Here is a 20,501-nt window from a genome sequence, read left to right as displayed (position 1 = left end):
CAGTGAGCAACTGTGAACCGAGGTGTGGGCACCAAGTAACAGAGGATGACATGACTCAGGAATGGCCCCAGCACAAAGCTTCTGCACTCCTTAGAGTGAAAGGGCAAGCAAGGGGAGCGAAGGGTGTTACAGGAGCCTCATCATGGTCAGAAGAACCACAGAAGCAGGTTGCAGACAGGGCTTGTGGAGCAAGCCTCTCTCTTTCTGTGCTTTGGTTTCCTTTCCAGGTCTCTGTTGGCCAAACCCAATGGAATCAGTGTCTTAATTCATTTGATCTGTGGTAATAAAAGTACCATAAATCAGTGGCTTATACATAACAGAAATGTTATTTCTCATGGTTCTGGAGGCTGGAAGTCCAAGATCAGGGTGCCAGGACATTCGGGTTCTGGTGAGGGCCCTCTTTCAGATTGCAGACTGCTGATTTCTCACTGCATCTTCACAAGGTGGAAGGAGGGTGAAAAAATTCCTTGGAGTCCTTGGACAAGGACAGTCATACCATTCATCAGGGTTCCACCTTCAAGACCTAATTACCTTCCAAAACTTCCCAATAGCATCACATTAGGCCCCAGCACAAAGCTGCTCCACTCCTAAGAGTGAAAGGGCAAGGGGAGCAAAGGGTATTATAGGACCCTCATTATGGTCGGAAGAATTGTGGGAGGGGGTTGCAGACAGGGCTTGTGGTCATTAGGAATACAGCCTAATGAGAGGACCCAAGCATTTAAACCTTTGCAATGAGAAAGCCAAGTTGATGCTGTCCACAGAAATCAGCTGCCTAGGGCACAGAGAGAGCAGAGAAAGGTGGAGGGGTATAGAGACCAGCCAGTACTCATAATACCTGGGATACAGTAGTCAAAACTACATCCTTATTATAGTGTTAATGTTATAAACAAAAATTAGTTGAATCTGCATTTTTATTATATTTCTCTACCTGTAAAGAGTTCATGAGCTATTGCTGTGAAACAGGATCTCACATGAAGAATAGCATGGCTTTAAGGTGACAAAGACATTTAGTAAGCAGTCTCCATGCTCACTCAGAAATGTTGGTAAATATAGTCTGTAACTTTCTGTCTCTTGCTCATGTGTTTCTAAAACAGCTATATGGAGACGTAATTCATATACCATATAATTTACCCATTTAACGAGTGCAATTCAATGGTTTTCAGTGTATTTACAGAGTTATACAACCATGGTCAAATCTGACTGTAGAACCTTATTGTCACCACAAAATGGAACCTGATAGAGTTTGGTTGGTGGTTCTGTCCAAATCTCATACTGAAATGTAATCCCCAGTGTTGGAAGTGAGGCCTGGTGGGAGGTGTTTGGGTCAGGAGGGGGAAATCTGATTGTCTGAAAATGTGTGGCCCTCCCCCCTCACTCTCTTGCTCTGTCTCTTGTTCCTGCTCTAGCCATGTGACGTGCCAGCTCCCTTTTCACCTTCCACCATGGTTGTCAGCTTCCTGAGACTCTTGGCAGAAGCTGAGCAGATGTTGGTACCCTGTTTGTACAGCCTGCAGAACCGTGAGCCAATTAAACTTATTTTCTTTATTAATTGCCTAGTCTCAGCTATTTATAGTAACACAAATATGGCCTAACATAGAACTCTTTACCTACTCCAATTCGCCTTTTCCTATTCTTCTGTTCTCTTTCTACTCCACCTGCTCTAGCCCTAGACAACCAGTAATCTATTTTCTATTTCTATAAATTTGCCTAGTCTGGACATTTCATAGACTTGGAATTATACCACATGGGGTCCTTTGTGACTAGCTTCTTTCTTTCTTTCTTTTTTTTGAGATGGAGTCTCGCTCTGTTGCCCAGGCTGGAGTGCAGTGGCGCCATCTCCACTCACTGCAAGCTCTGCCCCCTGGGTTCACGCCATTCTCCTGTCTCAGTCTCCTGTGTAGCTGGGACTACAGGTGCCCACCACTGCGCCTGGCTAATTTTTTGTATTTTTAGTAGAGACGGGGTTTCACAGTGTTAGCCAGGATGATCTCAATCTCCTGACCTCGTGATCCGCCCGTCTCGGCCTCCCAAAGTGACTGGCTTCTTTCACTTAGCTTAGTGCTTTTAAGTTCATCCACACTGTAGTAATTACTTCATTCTTTTCTGTTGCTCAATAATATTTCATTATATGGATATACCACATTTTATTTACCTATTCATCAGTTAATGGACATTTGAGTTGTTTCAATTTTTAGCTATTATTAATAATGCTGCTGAAATATTCATGTAGAGGTATTTTGTGGATATATGTTCTCATTTCCCTTGAGTTGATACCCGGGAGTTGAATTGCTGGGTCACGTGGTATCTCTATGTTTAACTTTTTAAGGAACTGCCAAGCTGGTTTCCAAAGTAGCTGTGCATATCTCATTTCCAGCAGCAATGAATGAGGGTTTCCGTTTCTTTACAACTTTGCAAAGATTTGTTACTGTCTCTCCTTTTGATCCTTAGTGAAGTGGTATCTCATTGTGGTTTTGATTTGTATTTCCTTGATAACTAATGATATTGAGTGTCTTTCCATGTGTTGTGGTCATTTGCCCATGTTCCTTGGGGGGAAAAGCCTAATCACATCCTTTGCCCATTTTTAATTAGCTTATTTATTTTTAATCACTGAGTTGTAAGAGTTCTTTTTATAGTTTGAATACAAATCCCTTATTAGATTTATGACTTGGAAATATTTTCTTCAGTTTGGTGGGTTATGTTTCCATTCTCTTGATGTTATTTGCAGCACACAAGCTTTTCAATTTTGATAATTTTGCTGAAGTCTGATGTATACTTTTTTTGTCACTTGCGTTTTTGGTGGCCTACTGAAGAAGACTTTGCATAATGCAAGGCCACAAGGACTCACTTATATGTTTTCTTCTAATAGTTTTATAGCTTCAGCTCTTACATTTACACCTATGATCTATTTTGAATTACTTTTGTATATGGTGTGAGGAAGTGGTTCAGTTTTATTCATTTTCATGTGGATATCCAGTTGTCTCAATGTCAAAAAGTTTAGTCTTTCCCCCTTGAATTATCCTAGCACCCTTGTTGAACATTAACTGACCATAAAGTTAAAAGTTCATTTCTGGATTCTCAATTCTTATTCTGCTCCATTAATTTATACATCTGTCCTGATGCCAGTACTATACTGTCTTGACTACTGTAGCTTTGTTGCAAGTTTTGGAATTGAGAATTATGAGTCCTCCAACTTTGATTTTCCTTTTCAAGTTTGTTTTAACTATTTCAGTCAATTGCATTTTCACATGAATTTTAGGATGAACTTGTCAATTTGTGTAAAAAAGCCATCTAATATTTTAATATGAATTGCAGTGACTCTCTAAATCAATCTGGGGAGTATTGACATTGTAATAATATTGTCTTCTGACAATATGTTAATGAGGTGTTTTATTTAGGTCTTTTTTACTTTTCCCAGTGATGTGTTACAGTTTTCTGAAAACATGTTTTATGTTTCTTTTGTTAAATATATTTCTAAATATATTTCTAAACATTTTATTTTTTAATGCTATTGTAAATGGAATTGATTTCTAGGTTTGATTTTTAGGTTGTTAATTGAAATGGTATAGAAATATAGCTGAAATTTGTAAATTGATCTTGTATCCTGCAATCTTGCTCAAATTGTTAGTTTTAATAGTTTTGAGTGGGTTCCTCAGTGTTTTCTATATACAAGATCATTTCATTTGCCAATAAATAGTTTTACTTCTTCCTTTTCAATCTGAATGTCTTTTATTTCTTTTCTTGCCCAATTACCTGGATAATTTTTTTTTTTAAACAATATTGACTAGAAGTGATAAGAGCAGACATCCTTACTGTGTTCTTGATCTTGAGGGGAAAATATTCAGTCTTTCACTATTAAATATTATGTTAGCTGTGGGGTTTTGTAGATTTCCTTTATCACATTGAGAAAATTCCTTTCTATTCCTCATTTGCTGAGTAGTCTTATCGTAAAAGGGCATTGGCTTTGTCAAATGTTTTGTCCGCATCTATTGAAATGATCTCAAAAATTGTATTCTTTATTGTATTAATATGTGTTATAAGCATTGATTTTTCAGATGTTAAACAACCTTGCATTCCTAGGATAAATGCTATTTGGTCATGATGTACAGTTCTTTTGTGTATTGCTGAATTGGGTTTCTAGTATTTAGATGAGAATTTTTAAATCTACTTTTATAAGGCATATTATGAAATTCATCCACTACAGATTCTGTCTATAGTTTTCTTGTGATATCTTTGTCTAGTTTTGGTATTGGGTTAATACGGGCCTGTGGAATGACTTGGGAGACAATCCTTCCTCTTCTAATTTTTGGAAGAGTTTATGAAGAATTGGCCTTATTGGTTTTTCAACTGTTTGGTAGAATTAATCAATAAGGCCATCAGTATCAGTGCCTGGGCAATTTTTATAGGTGGTTTCTTTTTTTTCTGCTTGGAAAATTCTAATTAGTGTGATTATTATGGAACTGGAAGTAATTATTTTTTATTTATTTTATTTTTTATTTTGTTTTAAGTTCTGGGATACATGCGCTGAAGATGCAGGTTTGTCTTCAAATATGTCATAGATATACGTGTGCCATGGTGGTTTGCTGCACCTATCAACCCGTCATTTAGGTTGTAAGCTCCACATGCATTCGGTATTTGTCCTAATGCTCTCGCTTCCCTTTCTCCTTTTCCCTTTCCCTGCAGACAGTGCCCAGTGTGTGATGTTCCCCTCCTGTGTCCATGTGTTCTCAATGTTCAGCTCCCACTTATGAGTGAGAACATGCAGTGTTTGGTTTTCTGTTCCCGTGTTAGTTTGCTGAGAATGATGGTTTCCAGCTTCATCCATGTCCCTGCAAAGGACATGAACTTATTCTTTTTTATGGCTGCATAGTATTCCATGGTATATATGTGCCACATTTTCTTTAGTCTATGATTGATGGGTATTGGGCTGGTTCTAAGTCTTTGCTATTGTAGATAGTGCTGCAGTAAGCATATGTGTGCACATTTCTTTATAGCAGCATGATTTATAATCCTTTGGGTATGTACCCAGTAGTGGGATTGCTGAGTCAAATGGTATTTCTAGTTTTAGATCCTTGAGGAATTACCACACTGTATGTGGGTAGTTTCTTGATAAATAATCCAGTCTTCTTACTTACTATATGCCTAGTCAGATTTTCTACTTCTTTTTTAGTTGGTTCCAGAAATTTGTGATTTTCTAGCAATTTGTCCATTTCATCTAAAGTATGTAATTTATTTCCATATAATTGCTCATAGTACTTCCTTATAATCTAATTTAGTAGATCAATAATAATATTTCCGGATTCTTTCCTAACTTCAGTAATTTGAATCTTTCTCTTAGTCAAGCTAAATAAAGGTTTCTTAATTTTGTTGATCTTTTCAAAGAAACAACTTTTAATTTTATTGATTTTCCATTATTTTTCTATCCTTAATTTCATCTCTAATATTTATTATTTTACCTACTTGCTTTAGGTTTAATTTGCTTTTTGTTTTTCTTCTCTAGTGTCTTCACATAGTAAGTTACTAATTTTAGATCTTTCTTATTTTTTAATAAAGGCAATTGTAGTTAAAAAATTCCCTCTCACTGCTTAATCTGCATCACATACATTTTGGTGTTATGTCTTCATTTACATTCATCTCAAAATATTTTCTGATATTCCTTTGGTTTCTTCTTTGACGTATTAGTTATTTAGGAGCATGTTGTTTAATTTCCAAATTTTACAACTTTCACAAATTTTATATTGTTACAGATTTCTAATTTATTTCATTATGGTGAGTGAACACAGTATGAATTCAATTCTTTTAAATTTGTTTGGGCTTCTTTTGATGGTCTGTGTGGAGAATGTTCCATGTGTGCTTGAGAAGATTGTGCATTTTGCTCTTATTGGTTGAAGTGCTCTATAGATCAGAGATCCCAAACCCTGGGCCATGGATTGATACCAGTCCATGGCCTATTAGGAACCAGCAGGAGGTTAGCAGCGGGCAAGCTAGCGAAGCTTTTTCTGTGTTTACAGCCAGTCCCCATCACTCACGTTACTGCCTGAGCTCCGTTTCCTGTCAGATCAGCAGCAGCGTTATGTTCTCACAGGAGCACGAACCCTATTGTGAACTATGTATGTGAGGGATCGAGGTTGTGTGCTCCTTATGAGAACCTAATGCCTGATATTCTGTCACTGTCTCTAGTCACCCTCACATGAGACCATCTAGTTGCAGGAAAACAAGCTCAGAACTCCCACTGATTCTACATTATGATGAGTTGTATAATTATCCTATTATATAGTACAATGTAATAATAATAGAAATAGAGTGTACAGTAACTGTAATGCACTTGAATCATCCTGAAACCAGCCCCTGCCCACCCTCCACTCCCGACTGTGGAAAAATTGTCTTCCCTTAGACTGGTCCCTGGTGCCAGAAAGGTCGAGGATTGCTGCTATAGATGTGTGTTAGGTCTGGTTGTTTATGGCATTATTCAAGTCTATATCTCTGTTGACTCTTTGCCTAATTTTTGTATTTATTATTGAAAGTGAGATATGAAACTATTATTTGCCGAATTTTTGTATTTATTACTGAAAGTGAGATATGAAACTATTATTTTTGCATTGTCAGGTTTGCTTTACCTATTTTGGGGACTCTGTTGTTTGGTGTATATACGTTTATAATTGCTATATATTCTTGACAAATTTGTTTTTGTCTTTATAAAATTTCCTTCTTTATCTCTATAATTATTTTTGTTCTAAAGTTCATGTCATCTGATATTTATATAGCTACTCCAAGTCTTTTATTCCTATATACAATTTTGTATTCTCTTACTTTAAACCTATGTATATCTTTGAATTTAAAGGGTGTCTTTTGTAGATATCATATAGTTGGATCTTGTTTTTACTTTGTCCAATCTGACAATCTTTGCCTTTGGTCAGGTAGCTTAATTCATCCACATTTAATGTCGTTATTGATATGTTTGGATTTGTCTATTATTTTACTTTTTGTTTTTTTTTAAAATATGTCACATGTATTTTCTGTTTCTCTATTTCTCATTTACTACTTTATTTTGCATTAAGTGAATATTTTCTAATGCAGCATTTTGATTTATTTAGTGAATTTTTTACTATATATTTTCCAGTTTTCTTTTTACTGGTTTCTCTGGGATTTACAATATACATATAATGTATCAGATTCTACTTTAGATTTAGGCTAACTTAATTCAAGTGAATTATAGAAACATTATTCTGACATAACTCCATTCCTTCATTCTTTTTTTAATATAATTATAATGTTTGTTATATGTTATAATATTTCCTATTTTACATTTCTGTTTCTCTTTATTTCTTCCTATAGATTTTAGTTATCAACTTGTGTCGTTTGCTTTCTCTGATGTAATTTTGCTTCTACCTGCCTCCTTTGTGCTATTATTGTCAAATATATTACAATTTTGTAAGTTATGGGCCCAATAATATAATTCCATACTTATTCTCTTATGCACTTGTCTTTTAAATCAATTGAGAGAAGAAAGAAGAAGAAATATTCAATTATACTATCTTTTACAATTGACTATATAATTTATTGGGACCTTTTTTTTTTCATAAATTGGAATTGCTCTGCTGTCACTTGCATTCAGTTTGAAGATATTTCTTTAGTATTGCTAATAAGGCAGGTCTGTGTGCCATAAATTCTCTGTCTTTTTTGCTTTCACATTAGAAAGATTGTCTTGCTGAATCTAAAACTCTTGGTTCTCTCTTTCTCTTTTAGCATTTTTAATGTCCTCCACTGCTTTAGCCTCCATTAATTCTGATGAAAAGTCAGCTATTGAAATTATTGCAGTTTTCTTCTATGTGTCAAGTTGTTTTAGTCTTGCTGTTTGTAAGATTTTTCTTTGTCTTTGGCACTCAACATTTTGTCTATAATGTGTCTGGGTTTGGATCTCTTACATTTACCTGACTTAGAATTTATTGAGATATTTGGATTTGTAGATTACAGATTTTTATTATCTTTGGTCAATTTTTAGCCATTATTTCTTTAAAATTTTTTCATACTCTTTTCTCTCTTTGCTTCTTTGATATGCTCATTGCACTTCATTGCTTGAAGTGTTTGATGGTTCCCGACATTTGCTGAGACTCTGAATTTTTCTTTATTCTTTTTTTCTGTTCCTCCAATTGCATAATCTCTATCTACTTATCTTCAAGTTTGCTGATTCTTTCTTCTACTAGCTTGTATTGACTTTTGAGCCCCTCTAGTAAATTTTTCATTTTGGTTAGTGTAATTTTCAACTCTAGCAATTTCATTTGGTTTGTTTTAATAATTTATATCTCTTTGTTGATATTCTCTATGTGATGAGACATTGTAAACATGTAGACCTTTACTTTTTTAAACATGGTTTCTTTAGCTCTTTGGAAATATTTGTAAGAGAATCTTTGATGTTTTCATCTAAGTCCAAAATTTGAGTCTCTTAAAGGTGCTTTCTGTTGCCTGTTTTTTTTTTCTTTCTGTGTGTGTGTCATTCTTTCCTATTTTTGTTTTTGAATGATCTCTTTCTCTCTCTCTCTCTCTCTTCCCCCCCATCTCTGTTTCTCTCTCTGTCTCTCTCACTAAAACATGGACATTTTAGATAATATATTGTAGCAACTTTGGATACTAACCTCCCTCCCCCGAGGCTTGCTGGTGTTATTTGTTTTTTTATCTGTTTAATGACCAGTGACTTGGCTGGACCAGTTTAGTGAAGTCTGTTTCCTCTGCAGTGTGTCAACTTTGATATTGCTCCTCACAGGGTACAGACTTGGACATGCGTGACTACAGTTTTAGCCAGGCTTTCTGTGACCAATCTCTTTGTGTGATTTCCCCATTAAGCTTTGGGCTGTTTTCACTGTGTTGAGATCACACTCAACTATCAGCCTCCACCTATTGCTAGCTGATTGCACTATTGTTTTTTGCACTGCCCTGGGGCATACATTGCTCCACCTTCTAATCCAATTAAAATCAGGCCCCTTTGCAGAGGTAGTTTTTGAGGCTTTCTCTGACTCCAGATGACTCATCTTAACTGATTCTCCCCATGGTTCTTTCTGTTAAACTTCTAGCTTGTCTCCTATTTCACTTATTGATATCATGAAGCTATAAGCCTTCTCTTAATTGTTTACCACCACAATCTCCATTGTTTTTGACAATGGCTTTTGGCTTGGACTTTCCTATGCTCTGTTCCAAATAAACTCAGTCCTGTTAGGGACAGCTACAGAGTTCTCTCTTTTCATAGCCTGTCTCTCCCTTGGGAAGAGATTTCAATTCTCATTCAACTTCTCTTTTAGATACAGGGGGCACATGTGTAGGTTTCTTACATGGGTATGTTGTCCATACATAGTGAACATAGCATCTAATAGGAAGTTTTTCAACCCATGTGCACTCCCTCCCTCCCTCTTCAGGTAGCCTGCAGTGGCTGTTGTTCTTATGTTAATGTCCATGTGTGCTCAATGTTTAGCTCCCACACATAAGTGAGAACATGTGGTATTTGGTTTCTGTTTCTGTGTTATTTCACTTAGGATTATGTCCATCTCCATCCGTGCTGCTACAAAGGACATGATTTCATTCTTTTTTATGGCTGCATAGTATTCATGGTATATATGTACCACATTTTCTTTATCCAAATCACCATTGATGGGCACCTAGGTTGATTCCATGTCTTTGTTATTGTGAATAGGGTGGTGATAAACTTATGAATGCATGTGTCTTTTTGTTATAACTGTCTGTTTCCCTTTGGGTATATACCCAGTAATGGGATTGCTGGGCCAAATGGTAGCTCTGTTTTAAGTTCTTTGAGAAATCTCCAAACTGCTTTCCACAGTGGCTGAACTAATTTACACTCCCACCAACACTATATAGGCATTCTCTTTTCTCTGCATCTTTGTCAGCGTCTGTTGTTTTTTTATGTTTTGATGATAGCCATTCTGACTGGTGTGAGATGGTATCTTATTGTGCTTTTGATTTGCATTTCTCTGATGACTGTGCTGTGCATTTTTTCATGTTTGTTGGCCGCTTGTATGTCTTCTCTTAAGAAGTGTCTCCTCACGTCTTTTGCCCACTTTTTAATGGGGTTGTTTGTTTTCTCTTGTCAATTTGTTTAATTTCCTTATAGATGCTGGATATTAGACTTTTGTCAGATGTACAGTTTGCAAAAATTTTCTCCCATTCTATAGGTTGTCTGCTTACTCTGATGACAGTTTCTTTTGCTGTGCAGAAGTTCTTTAGTTTAATTAGGTCCCACTTGTTAATTTTTTTTGGTAATTGCTTTTGAAGACTTAGCCAAAAATGATTTGCTAAGGCCCATGTTAAGAAGGGTATTTCCTAGGTTTTCTTCTAAGATTTTTGTAATTTGAGGTCATACATGTAAATCTTTAATCTGTCTTGAGTTAATTTTTGTATATGGTGAAAGGCAAGGGTATAATTTCATTCTTTGGCTTATGGCTAGCTAGTTATCCCAGCACCATTTATTGAACAAGGAGTTCTTTCCCCATTGCTTGTTTTAGTCAGCCTTGTCAAAGATCAGATAGTTGTAGGTGTTTAGCTTTCAAAATAATAAGAGCCGTTTATGGCAAACCCACTGCCAACCTCATACTGAATGAGCACAAGCTGGAATCATTCCTCTTGAGAACTACAACAGGACAAAGATGCCCACTCTCACCACTTCTAATCAACATAGCAGTGGAAGTCTTAACCAGAGCTATCAGGCAAGAGACAAAAATAAAAGGCATCCAAACAGGAAAGGAAGAAGTCAAACTATCTCTCTTCACTAACAATATGATCCCATACCTAGAAAACCCTAAAGACTCCACCAAAAGACAATGAGAACTGATAAAAAATTTTTACAAGGTTCCAGGATACAAAATCAATGTGCAAATCAGTAGCATTTCTGTACAGCAGGCAGAAGAATCACTTGAACCCAAGAATTGGAGGTTTCAGTGAGCCAAGATTGAGCCACTGTACTCCAGCCTGGGTGAAAGAGCAAGACTCCATCTCAAAATAATAATAATAATAATTTCAGTTTTATTAACTTCCCATGATAGCAGATGAATACTGAGTTCTATTTCACTCTACCATATCTCTGACATTTGCTTCCATCATGAATCTCTCAAGATAGTTGTCATATTAATCTAGATCCATACTATATGTTCATATTTTCAGTATCCAGTGTTTCTGAGTAGTCCCAATATTCATAGCTGAGCTACACAGAGTAATGCTTTCTTCCCCTTCTCATTTTTAAAAATTTGTTTTTTCCTAAAGTTAATACTTGTAGGGCTCTCTTATTTGCTTGGTTTCCCATGTCATTATTACCAATTCCAAACTCTCTGTCATTAATGTAATTTTCCTCTTATTGTGTTCAAGCACCCAGACATTTAAAGACATCTCCAGAGAGCTTCTGACCAGATTCTGCCTGAGCTTGTTGCTCTCTGGGCTTTGGATGCAGCTGCATCTTAGGACCCTCACCATCTTCTTGGACAGTCCCTTTATCCCTGTTTTGTTTTAGACTTTCTATTTTCTGTACCTCAGGTCTTCTTTTTTGGTTTCTCCTTTTGTTTTAGTGGAGCCCATCCTTTGGTAACTCCCTGATAAAGCACATAGGGGAGGTAAAGGTTTTCAGACTTTGTTTTATGAAAGTGTATTTATTCTACTTACTAATAGGTTGCTTGGGCATTAAATTCTAGGTTGGAAATAATTTTACCTATGGTTTTGAATGACTTGGTCATCTGTTCTCTAACTTCTAGTACCATTTTTAAGAAATCCAATGCCATACTGATTCTCAATCCTTTGTATTAAATGTAACTTTTTTTTCCACTAAGAGTTTACAGGATGGGTTACTGCTGTATCCTAAAGTGTCACATACGTGTGCTGAGGTGTAGGTCTACATTCTTCTGTTGTGCTAGGTATTTGATGGGCCCTTTCGGTTTGGAAAATCATGTCCTTTGAATCTGAGAAGGCTCCTTGGATTCTTTGAGGATACTCTTCCCTCCATGTGATCTCGCCTCCTTCTGGAGCTACTTTAAGCCAGATGTTAGACTCCATGGGCTAGTCCTCTGATTTAAAAAATTTCTTGTATCTCTAATTTTCTTTCTGTAATTATTTTCTATTGACAAAATTGTTTAATAGTAGCATTTCTTTATGTTAAAGAAAAACAAAGTTCAAATGCCTAACCGTAATTATGTTAAACACTTGGTGTGCATGCAAATAAAGACAAAAGGCTGCTAGCCAATCTGAATTTAAATAGAGGTGTTGTAGGTATAATTAACTGTAACTCATTTTTTGAATAAGTAAGAAAAAAGTCACTGGCTGCAAAGGATTATTAGAGATGTATTTTCCAAAATTCATTTATCTGGACTGCCTCTCCCCGCCTCTACCCCCTGCCAACTGAGCAGACTTCCGACTATTAAATCAAAATGACTACTCACTCTCACCCCCCAGCAGTTATAGTACACAACATCACTGCCCCACCAGATCAGGGACATACTGCATTTGGCCTGTGACTCTGCAATCTTGTTCCAGCTTCAAGAGCCTAACAGATGCCTCTGATCACCTGAGACTTCTTAAACAGCGCCAATACTTCTGTCTGGTTGGAACCTTAAATGCCACCACCCATCAGAGACAAGGTTCTCACTAGATTCTAAATCTGTTATTTAAATTACTTTTCAATTTAAAAAAGGAGAGACAGAGAAGAAACTTATTGGAATAAGGCCACCTAGGAATGTTCTTAACCTCTCCATTCAGCTTTTGGCGGATATATGAAACTACACATAATAAATACAACTTTTCCTCCAGGTGCACAGCTAAGCAACAGCTTCTGGTACTTGACCTCCGGTGTTCAGAAAGATGCACTGCCTAGAGTCAAGCTAGTGTGTAGATCTGGTGGCCTCTGCCAATGAGGGCTTGCCAGTCAGCAGAGGACAGACAAATAGGATCCAGCACACACAAGCAGGATGTGTGTGAGGGGAGTAGCCATACTTCTATTGAAGGATGGCTGTAGTACTCTTCAGGGCACAGCCTGGACAGATGATAACAAAGTTTCCAGGCACAGATAAGTCAACTGCAGTGGAGCCCAGGCAACATTCAGGGTTCTGGCCATCCCTGATGTGTCCCCCATCAATGACTAAGGACAGTCAAAGCCAGAAGTCTTGAGACTCCTTGACATTCAGAGAATTGGCCTGGGAGCTGAGGCTGGCACTGGTGAGAACAACAGGTTCCCCAAACACCTAGGCCAAGTCTTGCATAAAGGCATGGTGAGGAATCCAAATGCCTACGAGAGGAGCAAAGGGGTTCAGGTACTTGTCCTGCTCTTCTAAGCATTCCATCACCAGGTCACTGATCCTGGCAACAGATCTTTCAAGAGCTCCTTGAGTACTCTCCCATGGCAGGACCTTGTGCATTCCTGCATCCTGGCATGGAGTCTGGAGCCCGGCGTACGCTAAGTGTTCAGTACACATTACCCGTTCCAGACTCCTTGGTGAGCCTGGACAAGCCCCTCCTGCTCTCTCTTTAAATTTTTGCTTTAATTTCTAGATAATGGTTTCCAGCCTTTCTACTGAATTTTTCAGTTCTGCTATTATGTTTTTAATTTCTTTTTTTTTTTTTTTTTTTGGGACGGAGTCTCGCTCTGTTGCCCAGGCTGGAGTGCAGTGGCCAGATCTCAGCTCACTGCAAGCTCTGCCTCCCGGGTTCACGCCATTCTCCTGCCTCAGCCTTCCAAGTAGCTGGGACTACAGGTGCCCGCCACCTCGCCCGGCTAGTTCTTTGTATTTTTTTTTAGTAGAGACGGGGTTTCACCGTGTTAGCCAGGATGGTCTCAATCTCCTGACCTCGTGATCCGCCCGTCTCGGCCTCCCAAAGTGCTGGAATTACAGGCTTAAGCCACCGTGCCCGGCCCATGTTTTTAATTTCTAAGAACTTTACTTTTGATCTTTGAATGTTCCTTTTAGAAAAATAACATGTATTCTATTATTACAGATGCAATATTTTTTATCTTCTCTCTCTGAGAATAATGGTTGATTTAATGACATTGTCTTCTTGCCAAAGAGTCTTTTTCCCCTGTGTCACTAATTTTTCCTTTTTGTTTGTCTTGGTCACTGTCTTTTAGAATAGATTTTTTTTTTTTTTCCCCCCAAATGTCTTGGCTCCTTTGAATATTTAATCTCTGCTTGCACTTAAGAATTGTAAAATGCTGGTTGGAAGCTCATTAACACCTATGTATTCATTGACTCTCTAGAGCAGTTCTCAAAGTGTGGTCCATGGAGCAGCAGTGTCAGCCTTCCCCAGGTGCTTGTTAGACGTGCATGTTCTTGAGCCCCTCCCAGACCTTCTGAATCAGAATCTAGAGTGGGGCCCAGCAATCTGCATTTTAATGCCTCCCTCCCACCATAATTGTTATTCATGCTACAGTTGGAGAAGTACTGAAAAGTTAAGGGTGGTCTGCCTTGGTGGCTTCAATGGGGGGATCTGCATGGCAGTATCTTTGTGCCTCTTCTTTTGGACTAACTAGGTATCACAGTGTCATCTCTGGCTGCCAGACTCCTAAGAGCCTACTAGAGAAAGAAGGTGGGGAATCTCAACCTTCAGTATATGAACATTTCTTTAACCTTCTGTTTTCAATTTGAATTTCATTTTCAGCTTTGTGTGCTGTCATTCAGTCCAGAGACTGTTTATCCCTCTCTGGAATTAGACCTTGGGTCTTCGGTCAGATGACTGAGGGGCAGTTCCCTTTTGTCCCTCTTGCTGGTTCTGCTACATCTTACCTTCAGTTGTCTTGGTTTCTTCATCTCCCATGTTGGCTCCCACATTCCACACAGAGCCCCCAGAGCTCTGCAGGATCAGCCGCTGCCTGTGCCTCCTGACTCTCTCCTCTTGCTTCCCACACTCTGGCAGACCAAGCTCCCAGCCATTCCTGGTCACTGCAGCAGCCCTCCTTGCTGAGGGCCTCGGCATGTGCTTTTTTCTCTAGCAATGCTTTCTTCTTCCATCCTCCTTCACCCAGTCTAATTCTTTGCTACCTGTTAATGGCCGAAATGTGTTTCTCTAAAAGATGTTGAAGTTCTAACCCCCAGTACCTGTGAATATGACCTTATTAGAGATGATCAAGTTAAGATGCACTCATTATAGTGGTTTCTAATCCAATAAGCCTGATGTCTTTATAAAAAGGAGAAGCTTGGACACAGACAGGTGCACTAGGAGAACACTGTGTGAACCCCAAGGCAGAGAACGCCATGCAAACATGCAGCAGAAGCCAAGGCACACCCAAGATTGCCAGCAAATCACTAGACACTGAGGGTAGGCCTGGAAAAGATCCCTTTCTCAGAGCCTCAGAAGGAACCAACCCTGCTGACAACTGAATCTTGCACTTCTGGCCTCCAGAATCATCAGAAAATGTATTTCTGTTTTGAAGCTATCCTAGCATGTGGCGCTTTGTTACGGCAGTCCCAGGAGAGTAAGTCACCACCCTCTCTGGTCCTCCTCATGATGCTGTCTGATCACTCATCCTTGGTTAGCACCTCTTTGCCGTATCTCCCCACACCTTACACTTTTTCATCCAAGTACTTTCCATAGTACAATTATGTAATTGCAATTTCTTTAATTATTCAGATGTTTAGCTACTTGTGCAATTATTGGTTTATTTGCCCCCATTAGTCTTCTTGTCAGTTGTCTGTGCACGCAGGGGTTAGGGTCATGTCTGTCTTATTTACCAACATACTCTAACTGTGTAGCACAAGACTTGGAACATAGCGACTGTGGTTAGCACTGGTCGAAGGATTTAATTTTCTTTGATTTCTTCCCTCTCCCTCTCCTTGAGGGTCGCATTAGTTTTAGACGTATAAAGTAGTCTGTGACCTTGGCCCTCCTACTGGAAAGGAAGCTCCAGGCCTGCCCCCAGCTGTACTTACTGCAGGCTGCCCACTTACTGCCCTTCCTGGGCTGCTGTCAGGGAATGAGGGAACTCATCTACACTTCCAGCTGTGGCCTCCCCCGGGACATGGGACTCACCTGGGGCTTATAAAATGCAGGTGCCTTGTCTTCACAGCAGCTCAAGCTCTCTAGGTGATTCTAATATGAGAATCGCTGAATTTGAGCCCATTTACATCTATCTTGAGTACAGTAGTAATTCATTTGGTCACTTGTATTCCTAGTTCATTGCTGATTAAAAACCAGAAATGAATATGGGGGCTGGGTATCAGAAACTGTCCCAAACACCAAACAATTGAGTTCTGCCAAATCAATGGGAACACTAAGTAGAGTGACAGCTGGGCCTCTGACCTACACTGTAATGTTCACAATGATGGGCTTCAGTAAATAAGAAAACTTTAGTTATGCTCCATGTGCGTTCCTTAACAAGGTGGAAAATGATAGATCACTAACACTACCACACTGAGCTTATCTGATGTCCCAGGCACAGTTCGGAGCAGAGATGATGTTTGATTTAAACCTTACAAGAACCTTATAGGTTATGTTCTGTTGACATTCCCATTTTTCAGATGAGGAAACTGAGGACTAGAGAGAGCCAGTGAGTTGTTCAAGGTCACATTACTAGTAATGGGAGGGTCAAACTCAGATCTTCATGTGTCCAACTTGAAAGTTGGTAATATAAGTGGTTTTTGAGCAAGTTCCTTTTGTTCCCATAAAAGACAATTATTTTTGTGAAAATTCATTTATGATGGCATTGCCTACCAGTGCCATGTTAATGACACTACCAGTGTCAGTGACCCACCAACACCATGTTAATGGTGTGTTTACTTAAAAATTGCACACAAAAATCATGTGGGTAATGGTTGACAAATGTGAAATTTTCAAAAGTTATTTAATTTTTATTCAGACCACTTTGGCAGATAAAAAGAAAACTAGAAGTGATTCTATTGTGTTTTACTCCTTTGCACCTTCTGAAGAGAAGCAGGTGGTTTACTGAGTTATATTTGCTGGGTTTTCCCATCTGATTAACAGTTAATAGCAGAAATGTGCTCTTTTACCTCATCTTCCCTTTTCTGGCCTGCTTGGAGGCTCTCTTTGTAAAATGTCTGGCCTAAGACAGGATGTTCTTTGTGGGCTGGTCCAGACCCCATCTTTGCCTCACTTTCATGCATGGTGGGTTCAGATCAGGTTGCTATTATAAGCTGATTCTCATAAAAGTCTGTGAATAAGGAAAAGGAGAGCTTGTAGCACTGGGAGATTTACATTCCTCTCCTGGTAGCAAGAAGGTCATTCTGAATATCTGTTTGCAGGGAAATACGCAGTTTGTGCTTTTTCTGCAGGTTCTAAGGTCTCTCCTCTAAAATGGATTGTTGCTGTTTCTTCAAGGAAGTCCAAACAGGGAAAAAGAGAACTAGAGTGAAAGGGTGTTTTGTGTTCGCACACACTTCCTCCTCTATTGGTTGATTATGAAAACCCCCAACCTAACAGATGGCTTGGTGCGGGGCTCTTTGTTGAAGATACTATTATTAACAGATGAAATGCATGTGTCCGCCACAGAGACGTCTCAGGAGGGCAGCTCTCCAGCCAGATAATGGTCCAATACTGTATTAGCTTGGTGTGAAAAGGAGAGAATTTTAAAACCAGTTACTTTCACTCTGAAGGGCAAGGGTAAGAGGTACTTCTGCATTTATCTCTTCCTAATTGGAAAAAGACGACTTCTAAATCTAAAAGTTTACTTTGTTGGCATTTGACTAAGACTGTAGTTTTGGTGGCTGGAGATTTACATTCATATTAGACTCATTAAGAAACACAAGGAAAACTTTCAGAGTAGAAATGAATGGGCAATCCCTAAATAATTCATTGGTACTTTTTAGCTTATTGAGCCAAATACACTGATAACTTTTAGGCATCCACAGTTATCCAAACTCAAGTCTCACTTGGGATTACGCTTGTGGCTTCTCGGTGTTGGAAGGGACCTCAGAAGACTAAACACGTTTGAATGGGAGGAATCTAAAAAAGTGAGGAATTACCAGCACTTATACAGTAATTAAAAAATCAGATTAGGGTTGGTTTGTACTTATTTTTTATTACTTTATGCTAATAAATAACACCAATAAATAGTGATCAAACTGTGTTGCTGCAGGGGAAAAGTTCCCAGACCTTGTAACACTTAAAATATATGCAAAATAACTTAAAGTCTCGATCATGACACTGTAAAAAGGTTGAAGGAATGACTTTCTAACTTTGCTGCTTGTTAATGAGTGGAGATAGAAAGGGAGATGTGTGTTAATTTTGAGGAAACTTCTGTCTTTTTCTATACTGTACAGCTCTCCTGGGTAATTTTCTTTTGAGTCAACTCTAGTGTGAAGAACGAAGGCTTAGATATCTCATGAAAAATTCACTGGCTCTAGGTTCATAGAGTATCCAGCACTGTCCAATATAACTGTCTGCAATAATGGAAATGTTCCATATGTCAGCACTGTTTAATGTGCCAGCCACTCGCCATGTGGCTACTGAGCACTTGAAATATGGCGAATGCAGCTGAGGATCTCATTTTTTTTAACTTCAATTAATTTACCTTTAAATTGAAATAGTCATGTAACTAGCAGCTGGCGTATTTGACAGTTGTAGAACTATATATAATAACCTCTTGAAGTTCATCGGTATCTTTTTATAATTAAGAAGTAGACTTGTGCATGCTAAAATAAAACAAAATTAGTAAGAACACATCTATTTAATCAAGAAGGCGATTTCATGAAATTATATATTCCTTGTCTGTCCTTCTCCAGTCTGTCTTTTGAGATGCAACTGTGGATAACAGCTTCTTATAGATCTCTCCAAGAGCTTTGTATGCATGCATAAACATAGAAATGAGTACACATTTCTTTACAGGAGTGGAAACATACAGTATCCACTAATTTTATTTCATTACTTCTTCAGCTTCAAAATATCTGGAGATCTGTTATATGAGCCCTGAAGCTGCCTTGTCATTTTAATAGCTGCATAATAGTCCATAATCTAGATGAATGATTATTTAATTGGTCTCTAATGGTGGATGTTTGTTTTTTTCCCCATCCAGTTGCTATGGTATAATCACAGAACTGACCATTCATCCAGTTATATTTTTGCATATGCATGTGTGGTTGGTATTTTCAATGACAGTAAATTGCATGAGAAGAGAAATCTCAAAGACAACACCAGGATGCAAGTCATTCAGGATTTAATAAGTTTTTGTCCTTGAAATGCTTTCAGAAACAAACAAGCGTGAGTATAATTTTCATACAGTGAGCATAATGTTGACTGTAAGCATCGTGTGAGAAACAGTTGCTGTCTATTTTGTCCACTGGTATATCCTATGTGTTCACAATGCTAGCCAGTAGCAGGGGCTCAATAAATCTTTGCTCGATGAATAGGTTGATGTCCTGGTTGTGGATCACATTCTGAGTCTTTCACTTGCTTTAGAAAGGATCTGCCAGAGACCGAAGAGGTTACATTTGTCTTAGATAACAAAAGCTATGAATATCTCTCACAGTCACATACTATTTAGTTTTCAGTTGCTCCTCACCCATCCTTGGAGTAATATCCATTACTATTCCTAGAGAAATAGTTATGAAAAAGTTAAAATACCTTACAAATACTGAGAGTTGCTTTTCAAAACTTTTCTTAAAATGTGATGAAATCGTATAGGCATTGGCAGACAGATGTCACTGGCTGTGCTCTGGACTGCGGGTGCTGCTTCTAGCTGCTCTCAGTGGGCCTTCCTCAGCTGAGAGGGCACTGCCCTCAGCCACCCTGGCACATGTCATACCTCTGCAAGGCAAAGACTAGACACTGTGAGCTAGGCGGTCAAGTGGACTTGAATCTGGCCCCCTCCTTACTCTCCAGTCACAGATCTCCATGAATACTCTATGCCTTTTTTTCTGTAAACCGCTCACCGTCCCTCCCATTCCCGAAAAGCATTCACTTCTGCAAGGACTTGCTCCGTGTAAGTGCAGAAAACGGGTTCCATCTCCCCTGTCACTTCCTTTACTCTCAACTGCTGTTTCCATGGAGTTTTGTTTCTGACTTCTCCCTACCCCGTGGCCCAGCCTTCTGGAGGAGAATGAGGAAGTAAACCTGATGGGGTACTGTGATGGTTAATTGTGTTTGTCAACTTGACTGGGCCATGGGGTGCCCAGATAGCTGGTGAAACATTATTTCTGGATGTGTCTGTGAGGGTGTTTCTGCAAGAGACTCACATTTGCATTGGTGGACTGAGTGAAGTAGATGGCCCTCTCCATTGTGGGTGGGCCTCATCCAGTCTGTTGAGAGCCTGAGTAGAACAAAAAGAAGAAGGAAGGTTGAATTTATTCTCTGCCTGATCCCTTGAGCTGGGGCATGTTTTCTTCCCCCAGAGTTCCTGGTTACCAGGCCTTCAGACCCAGACTGGAATGTACACCACTGGCTCTGCAGCTCTCAGGCCTTTGAACTACACCACTGACTTTCCCGGGTCTCATCTGCATCATGCTTGCAAATGGCAAGGCGTGGGACTTCTCAGCGTCCATCACCATGTGAATCAGTACCTTAGAGTAAAATGCTCTCTA

Source organism: Chlorocebus sabaeus, chromosome 2 (assembly GCF_047675955.1).
Source record: "Chlorocebus sabaeus isolate Y175 chromosome 2, mChlSab1.0.hap1, whole genome shotgun sequence".
In the NCBI taxonomy this organism is placed as follows: domain Eukaryota; kingdom Metazoa; phylum Chordata; class Mammalia; order Primates; family Cercopithecidae; genus Chlorocebus; species Chlorocebus sabaeus.
Note: the sequence above shows the minus strand (reverse complement) of the source record.